Source organism: Cryptomeria japonica, chromosome 7 (genome assembly GCF_030272615.1).
Source record: "Cryptomeria japonica chromosome 7, Sugi_1.0, whole genome shotgun sequence".
Classification (NCBI taxonomy): domain Eukaryota; kingdom Viridiplantae; phylum Streptophyta; class Pinopsida; order Cupressales; family Cupressaceae; genus Cryptomeria; species Cryptomeria japonica.
In genome coordinates this window covers 137,529,338-137,555,292 of record NC_081411.1, presented here as the reverse complement: position 1 = coordinate 137,555,292, position 25,955 = coordinate 137,529,338, and positions in this window count along the sequence as shown.

The window sequence follows — 25,955 nt, the reverse complement described above, 5'->3', positions numbered from 1 at the left end:
GGAATCTCCATTACGATGTGCTTCTTTAACTAATGAAGCCACACCTTCCCATGTTAACGTGCATCCAGAATGCTAACAACGTTCAGTCCATACCGTCATCTAATCAAGATTGTTTGCAATATACAAATGGAGTGCATCCCACTCTCGACCAACTGTACAAAAAATAAATAGACGTCTTACAATTGCTTTATTTTGAAGATTAAGAATTAATTAACTACAATAACATCTTATAATTACCTCTCACTTTCCTCAATCTAACTTTCCCCGTCAAGTACTCCCCTTCGAATTTGTTAATGGTGTTGGGATCCCAAATGTGATCCACATGGATCTTTGCTGCAAACTTAGGAAGATATTCAGAAATGTACACCATAGTCTAGTATACCATATATCCCTCCACCATAGAACCCTCAGGATGTGCTCTTTGTCAAACCAAAGCCTTCAACAATTTCAAGTGCCTCTCAAACATCCACATTGACCTAGTGTGTATAAGTCCACACAATTCAATCTCCTCAACTTGGTGTATGTGGTAGTGTTCTTGTGCATTGAAGAAAGCTAGAGGTAGAAAACTTGCATTTCACACATTAAATGAGGAATTTTTCTCTTCCAATATTTTATATCGTCTTTATGGATTTATTTACATGACAACCACCTACAAGGTATTCAAGACGCAAAAAAATATATTACGTAACAAGTAAAACAAATCGCAAATATAATATCTATACAACGAACTGAACAAATATCACTACTTACCTCATGTATTTTCCAAGATCATATATGACTTGCTTGACATTATTGTCGAAGTCATCTGAGAGAGATAGAGGTAGAACATACTACAACAATTATAAAATTATCTTTTCATTTTTTTGTAACATAATGAAAAGTACATGTACGCGCAGTACTTAAATACATACTAAAAACACAAGAACATGAATTACCTTAATAAAGGTATGCCAATCATGTGTTTTCATCCCTAGCCCAGATTCACTTTTCTTTGATATGAGATTGTTTATGTTCGCAACAAATCCTATGGGAAATAAAAAATTTCATATGACTTCTTTTATAGCATTGCTTTGCTCATTCATTAATAGCCAAGGCAGCTCACTTATATTAATCCAGTCTCCATGGCTATTTGATTGAATGATATTTATCATTACATGATTGGAATCCTGAATGTCACTACATATTTTGATAATTTTTTCTTTGTCACGCCTTCCATCCAATATTTTCCATATTGTCTCTGTTATATTCTTTCCAATATGCATACTATCAAACAAATGAACAATTTGTAACTACTCGTAGTAGGGCAACCTACTAAATTGTTGGGGATAACTTTTTTGTCTCTTAGGAAGGTGGTCATTTATGCGTTCACGACCTTCATGATTGATGAGCTTAAAATATGCTCATAATTTGGATGTTATGATAAACTTTTAAATTCCTTTGCTTTGGTTATTTCATGAATGTTCAGACTTTGTTGAAACCTTTTTGGGATATCCTGTAGCAAGATACTTTTATATTCCCGCAGCTCATTATGTTGACTTGATTGCATTTATTGCCCCGTTGACTCCCTAAAATGACTGATATATCATGTACAGTTTTTGAATGATGAAGTGAATTTAAATGTGTGATTAATGAATAGATATCGTGTATGTGCCATACGCCTTTTTCTGTTGCCTGTTACCTTTTGTTTCGCAAGTTGTTGAAGAACGATTGAGTCAAGCGCAGCGATCTCGACCTTGCAGTAAAGTCCATTTCTTGCACGACTTCAAGGGAGCTCCGGCGAAGACTCTGTGACCGAAACCATGGAAAAAATTTTTAATGGCAATTAGTTGGGAAAGAGTGGAGTGCTCGATTCTCTCTCTAGATCGGGTTGAATGCATAAATTCATTTACGAAGTTTGTTCCTTGACTCGGAGATATATTTTACTCCCACGTCTTTCTTTGATGGAGTTAGTTAGTTAGTTGCTCTCCTGTTTTTAAATAAAGCTCTCTCCTGTGCGAAAGAGAAGGGAGGAGATGATAGATAGAGTAAGATAGAATCAGAATAGTAGTTATCATGTAAGAATCAATATGATAATGAAAGACAGAATCTGTTTAACCAGAGACAGAGTTTGTTGTTAGTTTCCACATCAACAAAACAATGTATATCATTATGTTTTTATGAATAAAGTTCAATGATGTTCTGAGTTTAGCATCTGCGTAATCAGGAGATGCTTGCTAAAGGGGCCCACTTAGTAGGTATCTGTAGCTAGTTAGTTAGTTGTTCTTTCCTATTAAAGCTTCAGTTTGCTTTCATCTTTAAAGTTTTTATACAAACTCAGCTTTATATTGCTCCTGCAGCACAAGGAATCCATCATTATGCCTGTTCCTGCAGCATAAGCCCAGTTCATAGTTTGTGTTTCAGTTGTAGTTACCATGATTTTTGTTTTAATCAAATCATAGTTGAGTTAAAGAGCTTTGCATTACCTTCTTGTAGCATAGGTAGAATTTCTTTCCAGTATGTATTTCTGCTAAGATTTGACCAAAATGTGTTCCTAGTGCATATATTTTGCTGTGCCATTTAAAGTATACGTCCCCTGGTTTGACAAGTAAATGAACGTCTACAGAGGGAGATATTGGTCACCTGATGGAATGCCCAATTCCCAGGAAATGTTGTACTGTGATTTTCATATTTTTTTGTGGGGGCGACCATTTTTGGCACCGCTGCTGGGGATGGCATCTAGCTAGGAGTTTATCAAAAGTCATTTTTAGCATTAGTTTAGCTAGTTAGTAAAATTTTCTAAATCCGTCAAGCCACTATTCATCATATTGCATGCATAGAAGAAGAAGACACGCCCTGGGAAGGTTCCTCCCTGAAAATCTATTTATTGAACTACCATTTGACCCAGCTAACAATGAACTTGAGGAAAATCCATTCGCTCTGTTATTCCAGCAACCAAACATGGCAAATAATCCACCTCTTGCATTTGAGTTTCCTATTGTTCTTCAGGGAGATATTGACAATCTTAAAAATATTCCCTCTTCTTTGCTTCCAAAGTTTTATGGCCTGGTCACAGAGGACCCAGAAACCTTTCTGTTTGAATTTGATGTCCTCTGTCGCAGTTATGACTACAACACAGACGCTCATAAACTAAAGTTATTTCCTTCCACCTTGAAGGAAGGAGCTCTCAGACGGTTCATGAGTCTAGGAAGTGGTGTCATCGATAGTTGGGAGGTCATGCAGACGAAATTCCTTAAAAAGTATAAGGAATATTGTAAGAGTGCCAGCAAAAGTGATGACATATTCCAAATTCAGTAGAAGGACGATGAAAGTCTGGAAGATTATATTTCTAGATTCTTGTTTTCACTAAAGAGGAACTCAAACCATACTCTCAACGAGGACTCTCAGAAATTGCTGTTTCTAAGGGGTATCAATGATGTCTGTATAGATGCCTTGGTCCTGATAGGAAGAGGTGATATAACCCAGCTGCCTTGGGATGATATAAAGAAAATATGTTTTAACTACTCTCGAACAATAGTTAAGAAAGGTCGAGGTCATCATGCTACAATAGGAAAGTCTTCTTCTGGTGGAGTTTCCGGAATGGAGATAACAAATTTGCTATCTGACTTCAAGTAGGACATCATTAATAATATGGCTACACAACTAGACACTATGCAAGCTTGGAAGAAACATGAGGAGGCTAAAGCAGTTTTGGCTGAGTTCTGTCCACACTGCAGACAAAAGAAGCGTGATTGTAGATGCAAAATGGTGGCTAATTTGGAAGCTAAACAACTACTTACTGACTTCAAGCCAGTAGAAGGAGATGATGATCAAGTGTTCTTTGTTGCACAAAGGAGACCATGGGCCCAAAGATAAGGTATGCCTCAAGACCCTTTAACTTTTGGTAATTCTTATTCTTCCTATAATAACCAATGGCAACATGCATATGGACCACCACCACCCTGGAATCTACCTCAACCAAATTGGCCTAATTATCAGAATCAGCAATGGTAATCCCCTCAAGGAGGATGGCAGCAGCCACAAGGGCAATGGACCCCACCTTCAGGAAATTGACAACAAAATTTCCAATGGCGAGGCCCTCAGCAATGGCAAAACCAGTCCTCTGGATTCTTGCAGCTTCCACAGCCACAACCACAGGCCCTTATGCCGCCTCCTGCAGTAACTGCCACAAATCTTGGACCTCCAAAACAAAAACCTATGCCTGCCCAAGCGTTGCCCAATCCCAATAATAAGCAATAGCAGCAGCAGCAGCCTGCGTATCTTGCTGAAGCCAACCAATATCAAGCTTATGCTTTAAACGTTAATGATATCCATTTGAGGTCTGGAACTACTTTACCTACTCCAAAACCGCCTCTGATTAGTGAAATATCAGATTCTCCCCATGAAGAATCTACTATACCCATTGTTCCTACTAAGAACATGCCCATAACTGATACAGTTCCTAAAGAGCTTGTTCTGCAAAATCAAGACAAACCACCTTTTCCTCAGAGGTTGCAAAGTACTGCATATAAGCCCATGGAAGAACCCACTTTTGACATTCTAGATCAGCTCAAGAATGTGCAGATTCAAATTCTTTTATTTCAGGCTATTAAAGATATTCCTATTTTTGGAAAAGCTATTAAAAAAGCCTGTTTGAAGAAGCCTAGATGAAAGAAAAAGGATCCTCAAACAATTCATGTAATAGGAAAATTGGCTGATATAATGTTGGGAAATGTAGTTATTCTAAAATATATTGACCCTGGAAGTCCTGTAGTGCAGATAAATATAAATGGCCAAGTTGTAAAAAATGTTTTGATTGATTTAAGTGCTACCATTAATGTCATGACAAAGCATGCTATAGACTCCCTGAACATTTTAAACATTAGGTCTACACCCACAGTTCTGCAGCTTGCAGATAGCTCCACAGTTAAACCTGATGGCATAGTAGAAGATGTAATTGTCATTCTTGAAACTTGGGAGTATCCTGCTGATTTCACAATATTATCTATTAAAACAACTTTAGGAGGATATCCAGTTATTCTTGGTAGACCATGGTTAGCAACTGCTGATGCTTTTATAGGATGCCGTTCTGGAGATATGACCATTTCTGATGGGCAGTCCACAAAGAAATTGGCTTTGTATCCGCCTGCTAAACCTCAGCCAGATTTGTCCCAACTTGTTTGGCCAGATGTGGGGGAGGAAATTGAAGAAGCCAATTCTTTGGCTCAATTGATGATGATTCAAAATGACCCATTCTCACAACTTCAGAGTGAAGATGCCTTATTGTTTCAAATTCTACAGTACAACTCTGATATGGGTAGTTCATCTGATCCAAATGGTACTCATTTACAATGTTTCCTGCAGCAACCAGATTCTGAAAGTTCACTGCCTAAACTTCCAATGATTTTTCATAATTTGCTTCCACAAGAGATACAAACATTACCTGTAGACTCTATGAGTAATCTCACAGAGCAGATAGAATTGTCTCAAGGTCATTGTTTGAATATCAATAAGAAGCTGTCACAGTCTCAATAGGCTAACCTATTAAAAATGCTACAAGAACAACATAAAGCTTTTGCATGGGAATATGGGGACATGTAAGGAATAGATCCTTGAGTTTGTACTCATAGGATATATATCAAAGAAGATTATTCACCAATTAGACAACCTCAAAGAAGAGTAAATCCAGCACTTAGAGAAATAGTTAAAAGTGAGCTTCAAAAGTTGCTTGATGCTGGTTTTATTTATCCAATTTCTGACAGTCAATGGGTTTCTCCATTAGTCATTGTCCCCAAGAAAGGTGGAAAATGGAGAGTATGTGTAGATTACAGAGAATTGAACAGTGCCACTAAAAAAGATCACTTTCCACTACCTTTTGTAGATCAAGTACTAGACTCACTATCTAGCAAAAGATATTTTTTATTTTTGGATGGTTACAGTGGGTACAATCAGATAAAAATTGCCCTTGAAGATCAAGATAAGACCACTTTTACCTATCCATGGAGAAAATTTGCTTATTCGGTCTTGCCTTTTGGCCTATGCAATGTGCCAGCAATATTTCAGAGAGCAGTAATTAGTATCTTTATTGATATATCTCATGAATGTATGGAGATTTACATGGATGATTTTACTGCCTATGGAGTCACATTTGAAGAAGCACTGGTAAATATAGAAAAAGTATTGAAAAGGTGTAGAGAGAAAAATTTGTCTCTAAACAGTGAGAAGTGTTTTCTAATGATGGAAGAAGGTATTGTTCTAGGTCATCATGTTTCAAAGAATGGAATTCAGGTCGACCTTACTAAAATTGAAGTAATTCAGAATTTACAAACTCCTACAAAATAGAAAGATGTCAAAAGTTTTCTTGGTCATGCAGGGTATTATATAAGGTTTATTAAAGACTTCAGTAAAATTGTCAGTCCACTTTTTGCTTTGTTAACAAAGGATTCCCAGTTTGAGTGGACAAAGGCCTGTGAAAAATCCTTCTTACAACTAAAGGACTTGCTTACTAAAGCCCCTGTTCTTCAAGGTCCAAAATGGAATTTTTCTTTTCACATACATGCTGATGCTTCTGACTTTGGCATAGGAGCAGTTCTGAATCAAAAAGAAAATTCAGTTGAACATGCTATTTACTTTATCAGCAAGAACCTTCAAGGTCCTGAGCTCAACTATACTGTCACAGAAAAGGAGTTGCTTGCAGTAGTGTATGCTTTGAATAAATTTAAGTATTATGTCATAGGTTATCAGATATTCGTCCATACTGACCATGCAGTAATCAAGTATCTAATGAACAAACCTACCATCTTTGGTAGGTTGGCACGTTGGCTCCTATTGTTACAAGAATTTGACATTTCCATAATTGACAAACCAGGGAGAGCTAATGTTGTAGTTGACTTTTTATCAAGACTTCAATCAGTTGCACCTATTGAACATGAGATCATTGATGATAGGTTCCTAGATGAACACTTGTTTTCCATCGCTGCACATATACCCTGGTATGCAGACATTGCCAATTATCTAGCAACTAACAGAATACCAGACCACTTTTCTCCAAAAGAAAAGAAATTGTTAATAGAGAAAAGTTTTAACTTTTCCTGGATCACAAATAGTTTGTTCTATACTGGACCTGATCAAGTAATGCGAAGATGTGTAAGAGAAGATGAAACTTATGACATATTGCATGCTTGCCATGATGAACCATGTGGAGGACATTTTGCAGCAAAAAGAACATCAATGAAAGTTCTTACAACAGGGTACTACTAGCCAACATTACATAAGGATGATGTGGCCTATACAAGAAAATGTGACAGATGCTAGCGCATGGGAAGACCAACTAAGTCCGATGAAATGCCACTATATCCGCAGATAATAGTCACCCCTTTTGATAAATTGGGGATGGATTTTGTAGGGCCAATTGATCCACCACCAAATGGAAAGTCATACATTCTAGTTTGCATGGACTATGTAACAAAATGGGTCGAGGTAGCAGCTATGACTCATGCCCGAGATAACAAAGTTGCTGAGTTTCTGTATGAATAAATTTTCACAAGGTTTGGAGTTCCCAGAGAGCTTGTAACTAATCAAGGAGCTCAGTTTACGTTAAATCTGATCACTGCACTAATGAATGACTATAAAATCAAACATCCTAGAAGTCCAGCCCTTATCACCCTCAAGCCAATGGTCAGGCAGAGGTAAAAAATAGAGAAATTGAGGCGATCCTCACAAAGATAGTGCAGATCTATAGAAAAGATTGGAGAAATAGACTTCCTGAAGCAGTTTGGGCTTACACAACTACATGGAAAACAACAACTGGGTTTTCACCTTTTGAGCTGCTTTATGGGAAAAAAACCATGTTACCCATATAATTTGAACACAAAACTTTGAGGACAACTCTTCAACTCAATATAGACATATCTGAAGCATAGAAGGACCGTCTCCTGCAGCTAAATGCTTTGGACGAAATGAGAAAAGCCGCCCTATAGCATACAGAAACAATCCAATAGCAAAGGAAAAAATGGCATGATCAACACATCAAAACCAAAAATTTTCTGCTAGAGATTGGGTTCTGTTATATGATTCCAGATATCAAGAAAACCAAGGTAAGCTCACAACACACTGGCTTGGCCCCTATGAAGTTGAAAATGTGTTTGACAATGGAGCTGTGCAGCTGATAACAATAGACCCAGTCCGCTTCAAATTGCTAGTGAATGGCCACCGACTCTGGTTGTACCACAAACCAATCTCCAAGGAAGAATTCATGTAGCAGTTCATTCAAGTTCCTCCCGCTACTCTTCCAGCAGCCGAAGGCTTTAGCCTTTCTCCTGCAGCGTTACCATAATTTAAAAAAAAAAAGCATGCCCATAATAAATGTTTTCTTTTTAAAAAGGAAACCTTTTTTTTCTCCATTATCATTTATCGCCCCCATTTCACTTCTTTATCTTTCGCCCATCTCACCCATCCATGTCATCCATCTGCATCAGCCTTAATTAAGATATATTTCCCACTTGTCAATTCATGCAAATGTCGTCATCTTTCTTCACACGTACGTGCACTTATCAAAGGTATGCCATATCTTTTCTTATCACATATTTGATTTATTTCATTCTATTCATTTACTGCTATGCATGTACCGGTCATTATTACCCGAACCTCTACCTGTTCTTTACAACATGTGAGGACACATGTCATATTTTAAATAGGGGGTGAGTTAATCCATCGTTTAAAATCTGTCTTTTCGCCGCTGCCATAACTGCAAAATAATCTTTCTTTAATACTTTTCTGGTACTTTCCAAATATGCTCGCATGTCCTTCTTTATTGCATGATTTTTGATTAAGACTTCTTGTACAAAGAGTTCATTTTTGAAAAAAAGAAAGAAATGTGACGGCACGAAAGAAGAAAAACCAGAGCAAAAAGGGGAAACAGAGAATTTGAACCTTCAGCAAGTAATTGAGTTCAGCTAAAAGAAAACTACAAACATGGGTGGTCAGTTGGTGCGACATGAGCCTGTAGGTCATGAAATGTTATTGCAAAATCCGCAAATAGTCCGTGCATTCAGCCTCTGTGCGTGGTTAAATTATTTCTTGAGCTTAAATGATTTTGATGAGGAGGCTGCTGGAAAATTTTTGAGAACCCTTTCTGAAGGGGAAGCCACCATATGGGGTCTAACGGTTGTTGCAACCGAAAATAGAATTGTTGAAGTAACTGGGCTTCTAGCCATTGGAGAAAATTTTTCTTCAAATGCTGCAGCTGCAAAGGTTGAGTTTTCAATGCCTACTGATGGACCTCTGGAAGTCTCCAAGCAGGGATGCAGGCACGTATCGTTGCCTCCTCCTTATTCAGAGTATGCTATTTACATAATTAGGTATTTGACCTGTGAAGGCCATTTTTCCTATCTGCATTCTCATCATTTTAAATTATTGAGCCATATGTGGCATGGGTTAGTTATAAATGTTTCGAATTTCTTGTTAAAATTTTTAGAACAAAGTGCCCACGGAACTCAATAGGGGAAAGATAATTCTGTCGCTTATCATGGCCTTATTAAATTACTTATTGAGAGCTCTTTGAGAGATGTCTCACCTCTCTCCTGGCAAAAATTTGTTGCCCAAAAGAGTTTGCAAATTTCACAACCCCCTAGGGTACTTACCCCACGACCTCAGAAAAAGAAAAAAGAAATTGCATCTACCAGCAAAATAAGGCAAGGGTCATCTACTCCTGTAGCACCTAGTCCTGCAGCTTTCGCACCTAAATCTTCTACTAGGGTACAAACTAGGTCTGCCACTAGGAAAGAAAAGAAAAAACAAAGGAAGAAGGGTCCCCAAAATCTGACCCTCGTTCTCAGAAAAGGCAATGCCCTTCTCCTGCAGCACCTTCCCCTACAGTTGTTTCTCCTACAGCAACACCTATTGCTATTACTAGTTCACTATCATCCTCTGGTAGGGCAAAGCCCTCTAAACAAACAAGGAAGAGGAAAGCTACCAGAACACCTCCTGCAGCCGTATCAGTACCAAGAAGGGTTTTCGCAAGGAAACAATCTAAGACCTCCCCTGTTTTACTACAACCAGAGGTGATTATAATTTCAGAAGGGTCTGTTGAGTCCGAATTTAATGTTTCTCAGAATGTGTCCGAGAATGCTGCTTAGAGTTCGTTCGTTCCTAAAGAGGAACAAGTTGAGACAAAAGAAACAAGGCATGATGAGCAAGGGTTACCAAATCTTGATGATTTGGCTACTGCTGCTATGCAATTTTCAAAGGAAGCACATACTTCTCCACTACAGCAACAAGAGGAATTTATCTTGCAGCAATATCAAGAATAGACTAAACAATTGAATGTGCCTAGTGAAGTTGTATTCCACCCTGCAATTTGTAAAGCCATTGTTGTGTATAAGAGAACATTTTTAATTGAGTTTCGGGAATATGTTAAAGCTAATTGGGAAACAGTTACATTGCAAACCCTGACTTTCTGATACATAGCCCAGACTGACAGGCAACAAAGTCTATGGGGAATAGAAAAGAAGAAATTGAAAAAGAAAATTGAAAGTCAGAAGCAGGAAATTGCTGAGTTGAAAGCAAAAACGGATGAAATGTTAAAAGTAACTGGTTAGATTATGGAATGTAGACCACCACCCAGAGTTTATGCTCTGTGCCTTAAAGAATAATTTTTATGGTTCCAATTGTTGAGAATTTTCAGAAACCAAGATCCTATAATTCATACTACCAAGGAATTCTATGAAGCATACCAGGCAGCCCCTAACTGGTTAAGGAATTTGTTGTGTGAATTCTATTTGCATGGCTTTTTAATACCATTTGAAACAGAATGGAATCCTCTTCCATATATTGGTGATATTCATTTGAGAGAAGTTATGTCATGGGCAGCAAATGAGGCAAATTATGACAGACAGTGGGAAACATATGAGGAAGCTGAGAAAATAGAGCCTGTTCCATTACGTTCTCAAAGTTCAAACCCCCATGTAATGTTGAAAGATTGGTTTGATCTAACATATGGTATTAATAATGTTTCAGCAAGAGAGAAAATATTTGATATCAAAAAATAAGTATATGATGAATTTTAAGCACAACAATATTCATTTTGGAAATTGGCATTCGCCAGAAATGAGAAAAGATGGGAGAGATTAACTGTTGGGTTAAGAAAATCAGAACCGCATGGTCCCCTAAATTTCACAGCATCTCTCAAACGAACCAGCAGATATATTCAATTGGGACTTCAAACAAGATTTGAACTATGGTTGCCGCTGACATTCAGACCCCCTGTGCAAATGTGGCCACTTTATCCTCACTAGGCTACAAATCTTAACAATGAATTAGAAGACCAAAGGTATGAAAAATGATGGGATTTCAGAGAATTTTATTACAAGTTTAAAAATCCATTTCAGAGTCATGTAACAGCCACCGACTTTAGAGAAACCACCAGGAAAGTTAATGCTGGAGGACCAACATTGGACTAAGTAGGGGGGAGTGATGAGCTTAAAATATGCTCATAATTTGGATGTTATGATAAACTTTTAAATGCCTTTGTTTTTATTATTTCATGAATGTTCAGACTTTGTTGAAACCTTTTTGGGATATCCTGTAGCAAGATACTTTTATATTCCTGCAGCTCATTGTGTTGACTTGATTGCATTTATTGCCTCGTTGACTCCCTAAAATGACTGATATATCGTATACAGTTTTTGAATGATGAAGTGAATTTAAATGTGTGATTAATGAATAGATATCGTGTATGTGCCATACGCCTTTTTCTGTTGCTTGTTACCTTTTGTTTCACAGGTTGTTGAAGAACGATCGAGTCAAGCGCAGCTAATCTCGGCCTTGCAGTAAAGTCTATTTCCTGCATGACTTCGAGGGAGCTCCGGCGAAGACTCTGTGACCGAAACCATGGGAGAGAATTTTAATGGTAGTTAATAGTGAAAGAGTGGAGTGCTAGATTCTCTCTCTGGATCGAGTTGAACGCATAAATTCATTTATGAAGTTTGTTTCTTGACTTGGGGATATATTTTACTCCCACCTCTTTCTTTGATGGAGTTAGTTAGTTAGTTTCTCTCCTATTTTTAAATAAAGCTCTCTCCTGTGCTAGAGAGAAGGGAGGAGATGATAGATAGAGTAAGATAGAATCAGAATAATAGTTATCATGTAAGAATCAATATGATAATGAAAGACAGAATCTATTTAACCAGAGACAGAGTTTGTTGTTAGTTTCCACATCAACAAAACAATGTATATCATTCTGTTTTTATGAATAAAGTTCAATGAAGTTCTGAGTTTAGCATCTACGTAATCAGGAGATGCTTGCTAAGGGGGCCCACTTAGTAGGTATCTGTAGCTAGTTAGTTAGTTGTTCTTTCCTGTTAAAGCTTCAGTTTGCTTTCATCTTTAAAGTTTTTATACAAACTTAGCTTTACATTGCTCCTGCAGCATAAGGCCAGTTCATAGTTTGTGTTTCAGTTGTAGTTACCATGATTTTTGTTTTAATCAAAGCATAGTTGAGTTAAAGAGCTTTGCATTACCTTCCTGTAGCATAGGTAGAATTTCTTTCCAGTATGTATTTTTACTAAGATTTGACCAAAATGAGTTCCTAGTGCATATATTTTGCTGCGCCATTTAAAGTATATGTCCCCTGGTTTGATAAGTAAATGAACGTCTATAGAGGGAGATATTGGTCACCTGATGGAATGCCCAATTCCCAGGAAAGGTTTTACTGTGATTTTCATATCCTTTTGTGGGCGTGACCAATGATCATGAATCACATCATCAATAAACAAAACAAAATAGAAAATATGTTTAATGACAAACCAATAGATGAAATGGCATTACCTTGACGATTAATTCTATTATATTCCAATGTCCACAGGTGAGGTGTCATTCTTCGTGGCTTTGATGTATTCTCTTCTTTCCCATTGACAAGATGTTTTTCAATATTTTGATACTTATGATTTTTGTGGAGAAAGTGCCTATACTCATCAAACCCCTACTTTCCTAAACTTTTTGAATGATGAGATTTCATCTTTGGACCACAAACAGGACATGCAAATTTTCCCTTTGTTTGAAGACCTAGAAGGTAATGTATAATTGGATTAAATATGATAATTTTTTGAATTGTAATGTTCATGCGCAACTTAAACACTATAACATACCACAAAAATGTGTTAGCCCTGGGGCATCGTGTATTGTCCATAGAAGCATCGCATGGAATTGAAATTGTCTTTGTCCTATTGGTCTAGAGACATCATACATAGTGACACCATTCCATAACTCTAGCAACTCGTCAATAAGAGGCTCAATATATACATTCATATCTTTAACTTGGTACTTACCTAATCGAATGAACACAAACATTACATAATTATTATGATCATTTTACTGCAATATTTATAATTAAATTTACACAAATATATTTAAATGATAAAAGACCTGGAAAAATCATTGCCAACATTATGTGCTCCCTCTTTATTGACATCCATGGAGGAATGTAATTGTTGATAACAAAAATAGGCCACACAGAGTAAATAGATCTCATCTCTCCAAATGGATTCACACCATTCGCTTCCAATGAAAGCCTGAGATTATGAGGTTCTTCTTTAAAGTGTAGCCACTTTTCCTCTATGTCCATAAATGCTGAACCATCCATAGGCATTTGAATAATGTCATCTTGACTTCTATTGCATGTATGGTAATCCATAAATTGTACCAAGCTAGTGCACTTGAATAATCGTTGCATACGTGGAATAATGGGAATATACCGAAGAACCTGGCGAGGAACCTTTTTTGTTATTTGATCTGTTCAATATCTATTGATATGACATTCAGGGCATTCAGTTTGAAATTCATGTTGTTTGTGATATATAATATGATCATTGGGACAAGCATCTATTGCTTGATACTCCATTCTAATATCTTTCATAATGGCAGATAATTCTCGGTATGAGCGAGGTAGAATATTTGATTGTGGTAACAAAAACTCACCTATCAATCTATAGCAAAAAATAATAATTTGTTATAATAAAGAATATTAATGGTACAACATGATTCACAGTTTATTATGACATATATGACATGCCTTAACATACATGACATTGCTATGTTGGATAAACCATTCATAACCTTCAAGTTCACCAACAACAATACAATAGAGAGAAGAGTTGCCTGTGAGCCTTTGTAAAGGGCCTCAGATGTCTTCTCAAGTAGAGGGACATCATGAACAACATCAAGGTCATCTTCAATTGTGTTTTCTGGCTCATGATCATCATCTTTCATGGGATCATTATCTTCAGCTTTGATATTCACACCTCCATGTTCGTCCACTTCGTAAACCATATTCTCAAAGTTGTGTTGATCCATACCATGCACTCCGGGGTGCTTGACCTATATAAAATTATAAAACCTAAATAAACTGTGATCATGATCTCATCATCACGTGATTTATTATGTATATAAATTGTCAAAACGATATAATGAAAAAATTACCAGTGGATGATAATCATGTCGACCTTCAATGTGACCATGCAGCCTACAATGTTTCTTCATTGTTTTGATTAGAAGTCTTCTAGTATTTAACCCCTTACAAATTTTGCATGGACAATAACATTTTTCATCACCTTTCCTTTTCAAGTTAGACCACAATCTAGCAATTGTATCCTTATTTTGTTGTTCGTTGATATTGTCTAACATGGTCTTTCTTCACAGGCAAGAAAATAGAAGTTATCATCATTGAACAAAGCATTTTATTGAATTTAGATTTCTAGTTTTCTTATGGCACATCACACAACATGGAAAACAAGAAATACTCAATAAATAACAAGGTTCATTGATATAGTATTATCACAATCTGCACTTGGCCTTCAATATTTTCTCCTCCTAACACATGAGCCAGCTTAAATGGGGAAATGTAAACACCCCCACTTCTTCCAACACCCTTCTAAGCTCCTCTTACAATACCTTCTCCATTCCCATTCTGAGATGGAGCAGACACAACACAAGAAGTTTTCACTTCCACTGCCTCTCTGTCCCTCTTGTTTCCAGAAGCCCCTTTACCACTTAATTTGTGCTTATTTTTGTACATAAACCCAACAGGAAGCATGAGTTTTTGCATATAAGCTCGCCCAAATATTTTACAGTTATTTTTCATCAAGATTCCCTCAGGAGCTAGCAAATCCTGCTTCCATACTTTAATTTTGTTTTCTCAAAGGACAATCCTAAAAATCCATGCATTGCAAACAACTTTTTACACCTTTGTTGGTTCTGGTGGCATCATAAAGAGTTTACATCAATAAATGAAGAACATGTCAATGCTTTTAATGTAGAAGTAGAAGTCTATCTCTTTTTCAATATCTCTAGTGAAACCCCCATGATGTTTTTTTGGAGTAGAATTTGTTATATTCTAGAAATGGTCTTCTCCTTTGTTGATGGGATATTCATCTAACTCAAGAAATAATTGTTCTTTTCTCCAACGAGAAGTGGAACTAAATGAAGATCTAGCACCATGAAATGAATCCTCAAAAGGATTACTATAGTTAGTTTTGGTAGATAATGATCTGGGTAAAATACTAGTGTGGGTTTAGGAAACATTATGTACTAGCTTAACATACTCTAACAACTTTGGTGCGACATGGTACATCCAATTAAGTCTCCATCGGTATCTCTGTTGTGTTTATGGATTGGGATTCAATGTACTCTTTTTATATATAGATTTTACCTTCAAATGAGGAGGTTTGTATGTACTTACTTGTCTTTCGATTGTATCCCTATTTCAAGAATTTCTTCTATCAACAAATCATTTGTTGTAAGTTGTACAAGTGGAAGCTTGAACATTCCTTCCATGCTCGCCTTGTTGATACGTTCAACACCATCTTGTGCAACAAATTTTTAGAACTCCACTATTTCATTGAAGACTGAGTAGTAGGGACAATCTAGGACACTTACAAAGGATTTGCAAGAGAGATAAATAGACCTAAATATTATGGCTTAATAATGATCAATAGGTAAATAGATAAGAAACTCTCAATATCAAAATGACTTTATCAATTGTCTTTACTAGAAATGGATAGATCTGCTAATAATGGCTTTATGACTGTATGTCAACTTTAGATTCAATCCAAGAAGAGCTAGAACTAATATGCGATATCTAGATTTATGATCTCTATAATATAACAATCCCATAATTATGTTTCCACACATCTATACCACAACAAAAACATCATGCTAGTGTTCAACCATAGCAATTGATATCCTAATTATAGAATGTGAAATATGCACATAACTATGAATAAAGATTAAGAAAAACAAAGAAAGATGCTTATTTCAAACATAAATGACAAATGGACAAGAATTGAATTCATTGTAGATAGTTTTTAATATCAAATTCACTTATTTGTGTGCATTTAGTAACTCATGTACTTGTGGCCAACCATTTATCTCTTTCATAAATTAAACACTTATTAATAACATTAAATGGCTGAGTAATTATGTTTTAGTCAAAATTGAAAATAAAATATTTTATTTTAGGACAGCTCACACTATTCCCTATCATATTTTAAACTCTCAGTTTTGTTAGTAGTGGTTTGATGTCTTTGGAGCTGATCATTGCATTTCTTTAGTTACGTTTGCCAGCGTACTCCCAGCCTGTGCCAAAATGGGAGCTTTGGAATAGGGTATGGACATCCATCAAAGCATAAAAGATAGAGGAATTTTGTTAGATGTAGTTGCAACTACTCTATTAGCATGTATACAAAATGTGGAAACATAGACAAGGCATGGGAACTATTTGACGGCTTGCCTCAAAGAAATGTGGTTTCCTGGACTACAATGATTGTCGGATATGCACAACATGGATTTGTTGAGGAGGCTTTAGAAAATTTCAAGAAAATGAAATTGGAAGGCATAAAGCCAAATTCCACGACCATTGCTACTATCATCCTTGCCTGTGCAAAAATGGGAGCTTTGGAATAGGATATGGACATCCATCAAAGCATAATGGATAGAGAAATTTTGTTTGGTGTTGTACTTGCAAATGCCCTGCTTAACATGAATGCAAAATGTGGAAACATGGACAAGGCTCATGAATTATTTGATATGATGCCACAAAGAGATGTGATCTCATGTGAACAATCAACATGCACGCATACGGGAGGAAGGGATTACTGCTACAAAATTGAACACTCACTCCTCAATCATAGTTCTATGGTTTTACGAGATTAAAATAGGACAATTAAGCACCACATGTATATTTTTTGCAACATGAAATTAAAACCTAGGGCAATTTGAATCTACCTCCTGCGCAGGATTGCAAGCAATGCCACAAATTCCTTTGACGAAGGTTTGATGTTCTTGCCTGGGTTGAAGTCGCCGCGGATGCCTACACGGGAATATTGAACAATGATAATCTGGATTTCCCTCTTCTTCCTTTTTAAGTAATGGCTATTGTCATCGGAATTACAACAAACTCAAGTACTTTTTTGAGAAAAAGAAAATTTTCATTGCTAATGCCTTCTTCATCGAAACCAAATAGGAAATTTCCGTCGAAATTACGACGAATGCGGGCATTTTTTCAAAAAAAAATCAAATTTAGCCACAATATACATTCTCCGTCGGAAACCTCAGTCAAAAATGTAGTCCAAATGTATTAGTGACATACACTTCTTCTAGAATACCATTCAAAAATGCAGATTTAACTTCCATTTGAAAAACTTTCCAATTATTTTGAGCAGCTATTGCTAAAACCAATCTAACTATATCAATCCTAGCACTTGGTACAAATGTTTCAGTATAATCAATTCCATGTTGTTGTGCATAACCTTTTGTTACTAATCTAGCCTCATGTTTATCAATTTCACCTTCTGCATTAAATTTGGTTTTATAAACCCATTTGACACCAATGCAATATTTACCTTCTGATAGATCCATGAGCTCCCATGTATGATTTCTTTCAATAGAATCAATTTCTTCATCCATGGACTTGATCCAATGTTCCTCCTTAACTGCTTCTTCAAAACACATAGGATCACAAGAGAATAAAGAAAAATTTGAACTAAAATCCAAGCATTCTTCACCTTGTTCATATATCTCTTTCAAACCTCTCATTTTCTTACCTTTTGATTTAAATAGAAAATGTACGAGTTGTCTCATTACCTTATTTTGGAGTGGGATGCTCTACATGTTTTGATGATTGACCTTGCACAAAATTTCTTTGTGGAGTGCTTGGTTCTCCTTGATTTGGGTGATCAACATGTTCTTCTTCATTATTTGGTATTGGTGCTCCAATTGTGACTGATCTATGAATATTTCCATCCCATGCATCTTCCTCCTTAAATATGACATCCCTTCTTGTAGTTATCTTCTTTGAAATTGGGTTATATAATCTGTAAGCTTTTGATTGCTCACTATAACCAATAAAAATACATTTTTCACTCTTATCATCCAGTTTTCTCCTTATTTCAGCTAGAACTAAAATATATGCAACACATCCAAAGATTCTAAGATGACATATAGAATGTTTCTTACCACTCCATGCTTCTTAAGGGATTCTGTCTTTAACATTCTTCGTGGGACTTCTATTCAAAATGTATACAACACATGCTACTGCTTCATCCCAATAATCATTAGATAAATTTTTAGCTTTTAGCATACTCCTTGCCATATCCATTATGGTTATGTTCTTCCTCTATGGTACACCATTCTGTTGTGGTGTGTACCTTGTTGTGAGTTGTTTCTTGATCCCCTAATCTCTACAAAAATCCAAAAAATCATTGGAACTATATTCACCACCTCTATCAAATCTGAGTACCCTGACAAAGAGTCCACTTTGTTTTTCAACCATTGATTAGAACTCCTTAAATTTATAGAAAGCATCAGAGTTCTTCCTCAAAAAATATATCCAAGTTTTCCTACTAAAATCATCAATAAATGTAAGAAAATAAAGGCTTCCTCCTAAAGATGGGGTTTGCATTGGGCCACAAATATCAGTGTGGACTAGTTCCAAAGGCACTCTTGCTCTATTTGAACTTCCTATAGGAAAGATTTCTCTATGTTGTTTTTCCATTATATAACTTTCACAAGAATTAGTAAGTTGCATGATAGGTGGCAAACCTTTTACCATATTCTTCTTCTGCAATAAACTCAATCCATCAAAATTAAGGTGTCCATACCTCAAATGCCAAAGCCATGTCTGGTCTAAAATTTCTGCCTTGAAATCAGCCTCCTCTATTCCATACATTTGAAGGGGAAACATCATGTTCTTGGTCATTTGGACCTTGGCAATCAACCTGTCACTACAATTTCTATGCAAGATTGTGCAAAATTCATTCTTAAAGAGAACTCTATATCTTTTTTCAATTAATTGACCAACACTCATTAGATTGTGTTTTAATCCAGGCACATAATAAACATCAGGAATAAACCTTTTTTCTCCATTTTTAGTCAACACATTTATGACACCTTTCCCCATTACAGATACTACAGTATCATTTCCCAATTTTATTTCAGATTTCACAGAATCATCCAAATTAGAAAATAGTTTTCTATTACCAATCATGTGGTTACTATAGCCATTATCTAAAAACCATAAATCCTTAGAGCTTTCTTGTGCCACATTGCATGTTACAAATAAACTAGCTAAATTATTATCAGATACATCTGAATAATTTGCTCCAGGTTTCTTGAATTTTGCTTGTTTCTTTCTACATTCATTTGCAAAATGACCATATTTCTTACAAAAATAACATTGAATATTGGATCTATCAAACATTGATGATTGTTCTTGAAATTCGTTTCCACCTCAACCTCTATTACTGAAACTACGATTGGACTGATTGGTCCTTTCTCCTTGATTTGTATTCATCTGTCCACCTCTGCCTCTTCCTCTTCCTCTGGAATTTGATCTTCCTCTTCCTTTCTTGAAAAAATTCTCAAAAGATGTATTATTGTTTCTATTCAATCTTGATTCGTGTGTTAATAAAGAACCAATTAACTCATCTACTGATAACTGTGACAAATCTTTTGGTTCTTCAATTGCTATAACTATAGAGTCAAATTTACTAGGCAAACACTTGAGAAGTTTTTCAATCACCTTTTGATCTTTAAATTCTTCTCCATTATATTTAATTTGATTCACAACATTCAATACTTGATTCATAAATTAGTCTATAGACTCAGATTCTTTCATTTGCAAATTTTCAAAATTTCTCCTAAGAGATTGTAATTTAGCCACTTTCACCTTAGTATTACCTTGATAGGTTGTCTCTAGAGTCTCCCATGTTTTCTTGGATCTTGTTGTTGTCAAAACCTTAGGAAAGATTGACTCATCCATTGCTTGCTGAATTAAAAACAGGGCTTTTGCATCCTTTTTTCTATTATCTTTAAGCTGATCTTTTTCTGTTTGTTGTAATCTCTGATAAGCTGCATCATCCTGTGGTTCTGCAAAACCTTTCTCTACCAAAACCCAGATATCTTTGAGCAAAACAAAGTCTTCATTTTAATTTCCCAAAACTCATAATTCTTACAATTGAAGATTGGAATCTGAGGCTGAATTTGAGTATTATTTGTTGCCATGACTTGCTACAACAATCTCCTTTCTCTATCATAAAATTCTGCACTAAAAAAATAATTTAGATCTGCAAAAAAACTTTTAACCTTAGCTCTGATACCAATTTGAAGGAAAAGATTAGAATAGAAACAAAAAACAAAACAATAAATCCATGCTTCAACACAAAAACAGATTGCTACTATAATGAGATAAAATCAGATTTTTATTAATCATATTCTAAATTCATTATACTATCCTCTTATTTATAAAAGATTAACATCACCGAATAGAAGCTAAAACTGACTGTTTAACATAACAGATTTTATGGTGCATGAGGAGATAAAAACAAAAAACTAACTGTTTTCTACATGCAATGGTCTACATAATAATCGCTCATGAGCTTATTGCTATGAAATAAAACAGTGATCTAAACGTGAATCATGCATTTAGATCATGCATTAAACTAACTAAGACTTCCACCGAACTCTCATGCAACCAAGAATATTATTCGGATAAGTTTGTCATACGGACTATGGAGGAGACATGCAATTGAGTTTTATCTGATTACATACATGCATATGAGGAGTGAAGAACTTGATCTTCTAACACTTTTGACAATATTAAAGTTAAATAAGAAAAGCATAAATTTCACAATCTAACAAAGAAAATTGTGAAATTGTGTATACATATTATATTATGAACTTTTTAAAGATAGAGATGTAAAAAAGATATCCTGTTATCAAATTTGAAAATATATAAAAATTTAATTTTTATATATTAAAGTATGCATAAAAAATTTCATAAATTTTCTTTTATCTAATATATATGCAATGCTAACTATATATTATATAATTTGAAAATAATTTTAAATAGTATCAAGACTTGTAACTATAAATATCAGCTTGCAACTGTCAAATTCAATTTTATTTTTTTATATAACTGTTAGCAAAAGAGCAATTAAATTTTTGTGAAAATAATGGTACTCTTTTAATACATAATAACTTTGAATAGGTTAAGGTTTTGATCAAGCTTGGAACTCAATCACCTAAGGATATATTTTTCAATTTTAAAATATAATCTATTTTCATAACTTAAGGATTCGAATGACAAGATTTTGTAGGCTTTGATAAGCTTGGAACTCAATCACATATGCATATGTTTTTCAATTTTAGAATATAATCTATTTTCATAACTTAAGGATTCGAATGACAAGATTTTGTGACTCGTGAAAACTTTAACATCATGATAGGATTGATTTAAATATTTATTTAATTTCTTTCTAATGGGTAGAAATTGGGATTCAAATTCTAAACATACTTTAAAAAATAGTGATGCCTTCAATGTTAACTGCACATTATTCTCCTTCAATAAATATATCTACAGAGCATCAAATAAATCATTCAATCAGACTTTGGCTTCATTTAGTATCAGAGCAGCTCTGTAAACTTTTGGGTATTTGAATCAACCTAATCAATGGGTGTTTCATGAAGTACATTTGTGTTTAGCTGCGTATCAATAGATTTTTTAAGTAGTGATTTGAAATAGGCTGTGAAAAATTCCTAGGGTGCTACAGTAGAGATCTGTTTTAATTTTTTGTGCTTCAGAATCTTAAAGGCATCCAAAATGGAAAAGAAATAAGGGTGCTTCAGAAAATTTAAGGGTGCAAGAAGGCATTTACTTTTAATCGAATTCAAATGCAAAAATAATAGAGTTTTTGGTAGGTTTGCACATATAATTATCAACTGTTAGATAAGAAAAGACTATATGCTACACTGCGTAGGGTGAAGATTAGGCGTCGGTTTTGTTCTTGTGAAGATGATGGGAGAGAGATTAAGTAAATGTGTTAATTTTGATGATTATAATTTGAGCATGGAGTCTCAGATGTGAAATCCTTTAGAGCATGATAGTAAAAAAGGCATCATCCAATAATAGATTTTGTACCCGTGGGTATTTTTTTTTGTTAGATAGAGGCAGGCCATTGCATTTTGACATTTCTATTTTCTCTGATTCCTCCCGAGATGGATCCAGCTGAAGTTTGATTGCATTTTCCATGTGGGGGAAGAAGGACGGTTTGCAAAGGAGTAGGTACCCACTGCTACAAGTCAAAGATCTCTGAAGGACATTAGGGATAAAATCACTATAAGTAACTCTACTTCAAATTCTTGATGTTTTAAAGTTATAATTTAAAAGGGAGGTACAGTATGAACGTTTGACTCCACTTTGGGATAAACATAGGCTAAAGTGTTAAAGGAATTAATAGTTTTGTTTGGCAATGGCATGGATGATTTTGTTGTATAAGCTATTATTAGTTTTAATGATAAAAGTGTCATTATGAATTTATTTGATGTCTATTTAAAATTTTATTTGTTGGGAGCTAATCATCTAATGAGAAAATAAAAATATTTTCCTTGTACAAAGTGAAATTCATAGCATGGAGTTCAAGGCAATTGAGATAGACTCAAGGAACATTGTGTTATTTTTTCAAATATCAAAATTTCCCGTGAGGATCAACTAGATAATGTTTTGATTGGACTTTTGGAGATTGTAATACTTCCTCTAACGCTAATTGTAGAGGGTGAAGAATAATAACTATCACTTAGAAGGTTGGCCGTATGAAGATGGAGGAATTTCTATCATCTTAAGTTAACTTCTCACTTTGAGATGGTGTCTTGTACAAGAAGCAATTTTTGTTTGTTTGTTTTCCTTTTTTGATGCTCATAGATTTGAAATATGCATATTATGGGAAGTTTGATCTTAAAGGATATGTAGGGAGTTTGGTGTTGAACTTAAAATGGATTGTTGTCTAGTGTTCTTACAAGATTGTGACAAGAATTAAACAATGGAGCTGTGTTACAACTCAATTTAGATTATTGTTCAATAATTTAGGAATATATGACTAGAGTGTTTGAGACTAAGAAATTGGGACTTAAGTTTAAAGATACACCATTTTAAGTTTGAGGAGCTAGCTTGATGGAGCTCCACTTGATTCAGGATTTTTTTTCTTTAAAGAATGGTCTTATCAATAATATGTATTCATTTTATATAATCAGCAAGTTTTGTGATGTAGTGTAATAGAAGGATCCTAGACTAAATAAATTTTGAGCTCTTTAAAAATATAGTTATAAGAACAATATAATAAGAGAGAGAATATCAAGAAATATTATATTAGAAAAAATCATGAAAACGTTTCCATATATGTTATTACCCTTCTATATATTTATTTTAAAAAATCAAATACATCAGTCAATCAAGCGTATGCTTCAATTATATTAATATCTAGGCTAAGTTTTCATTGATATAGACTAGGAGTTGTATATGCTATAAAAATAATTCTTGTGGTTATGAGTAATGTATTGCAAATTTCTACTTGAAGGACATATTGTATAAATGTGAAGCATTTATTGAAAGATAAAATCTACTTGAAGGACTACATGGAGAAGGTTGATACAAATTTAAGTGATTGCATATACTAGATGAAAATCAACCCTATTTGTAACCTCTACAAACCATTCAATCTAATTCTTGATGAAGATATTGAAGATTTTAATTGAAGAAGAAAAATTATACTTTCGCACAAGTGTTAAATTGAAGGAAAAATATAGTAAATTATAATTTTTAATTTTAGATAGTTGAAGCTGAATTTGATTTTGAAAGTGTTGTTTATTTAAAATTTAATGTTAATAAATGAAATACATAAGAATCTATAAATGTTAAAAAGAATTAATATTTCAAATTAATTTATTATTCTTTTTAGTTTTTAAATGACTTTTATCAAACATAGGTTAATAAATACAATTGAAAGCAAGTGTAAGTAAAAATAAAATAATTTAATTATTCTAGTTATTTTTTTAATTTTTATAATAATTATTTAAAGTTTTAATAGTTAAAGTAAATTTAATTTTAGTTTTAAAGAAAAATAATTATTATAGTTGAAATTTGATAATAATATTATTATTAGTAAGTTTAAAGTTTGGATTGGAGTTGGAAATAAATATGTTCTTCAAGGTAGGGATATGATTGAGGTTAGGTTTAATATTGTGTTAGGGTTAGATTTGGAGATATAATTAGGGCAAGGAAAGTAAAGAATTTTGATTAGGGTTAGAGATACATTTAAGGTTAGGATTAAGTATAAAGATAGGGTTACAATTATAACTAGAATTAGGGTTAGAAATACTACTAGAGTCTGATAATTTAACCCATCCTTATGCTAAATCTAATATTAACACTAAGAGTATCACACCATAATCCTCACCAACCCTAATTTCACCCTATTCTTAACCCTATCTCTATTTTCAGTTATAATGCTAACCATTAATATAACCCTATTCATAATCCTATTTGGATCACTAAACTTAACCCTAGTTGAATCCTAACCATAACCCTAATTAAGCTAGTTCTAATTATAATTGAACTCTCAGTCTACCTCAAATATTCATCCCATAAACCAAATTGAATGCTAATCCAGTTTTACCTTAAACAACAATGTTAATCATAATTCTAATAAAAATGCTAATTCTAAATTTAATCTTAATTAAACTATAATATTCATACTAACCCTAGTGTAACCTCATTGATAATTGTAACTTTTATTGCAAGCTTTATTTTATATCTTTAACTCTAATCCCAATTTATCCCTAATTAAACACTAACCTTAATTTAAAGATGTGAAGCAATAAATTTCATGAATAACAATTTAAAAAAATGTAATGCTAACCCTAACCTTAATTAAATCCTCACACTAACCCTAAACGTAAATGAATCATCAAACTAACCTTAAACTTAATCTTAACTTTTACCTAAATCCAACCTACTTAGAACTAGTAAGAAAATAAATTTTAAAAATTACCTATTTTTTATTCTACTAGATCTACATCTAAAGAAGCTGCAATATTAAATCCCTAATAGAATTAGATCCTTTCCTAATCACATTCAAATATGTATGATTTTCCATCAAAATTGGTGGTTTGTTGCAAGGCTCAAATGAAGAAAACATAGACTATGAAGATTCCATATAACGAGAAGCTCCTAAATCTAGAAGCCATCTCCTTGAATCATGTCTTGTAGTAGCTCAAAGATATTTTTCTTTACTTGTCCCAAAAGTGTGACTCTTTCCCTTTTCAAATTCTACTTGTGGAAGAAGCTGAAGTAGACATGCTAGAAGGTAAACTATTAGATTCTTCTCAAGAAGATTCTTCAATTCATAAATATCCTTCTTCTAACAATGGTGTTCATCATGTCCTAACTTCTTGCAATGTGCACAAATAAGATTCTCCTTCTTATATGAATTTTACTTTTTGGAAGAAGGTGAATAATTGCCTTGTTATGCATAGGATGATTGTGCTCTATCTTGTTGTGAATTTGTCTTAGATTTCTTCTTGTTGTTGTTGGAACTATTTCCTTGATTCCCTTGATTAGCCACCAAAGCTTTGGACTTTGAGTACTTGAGAATCGC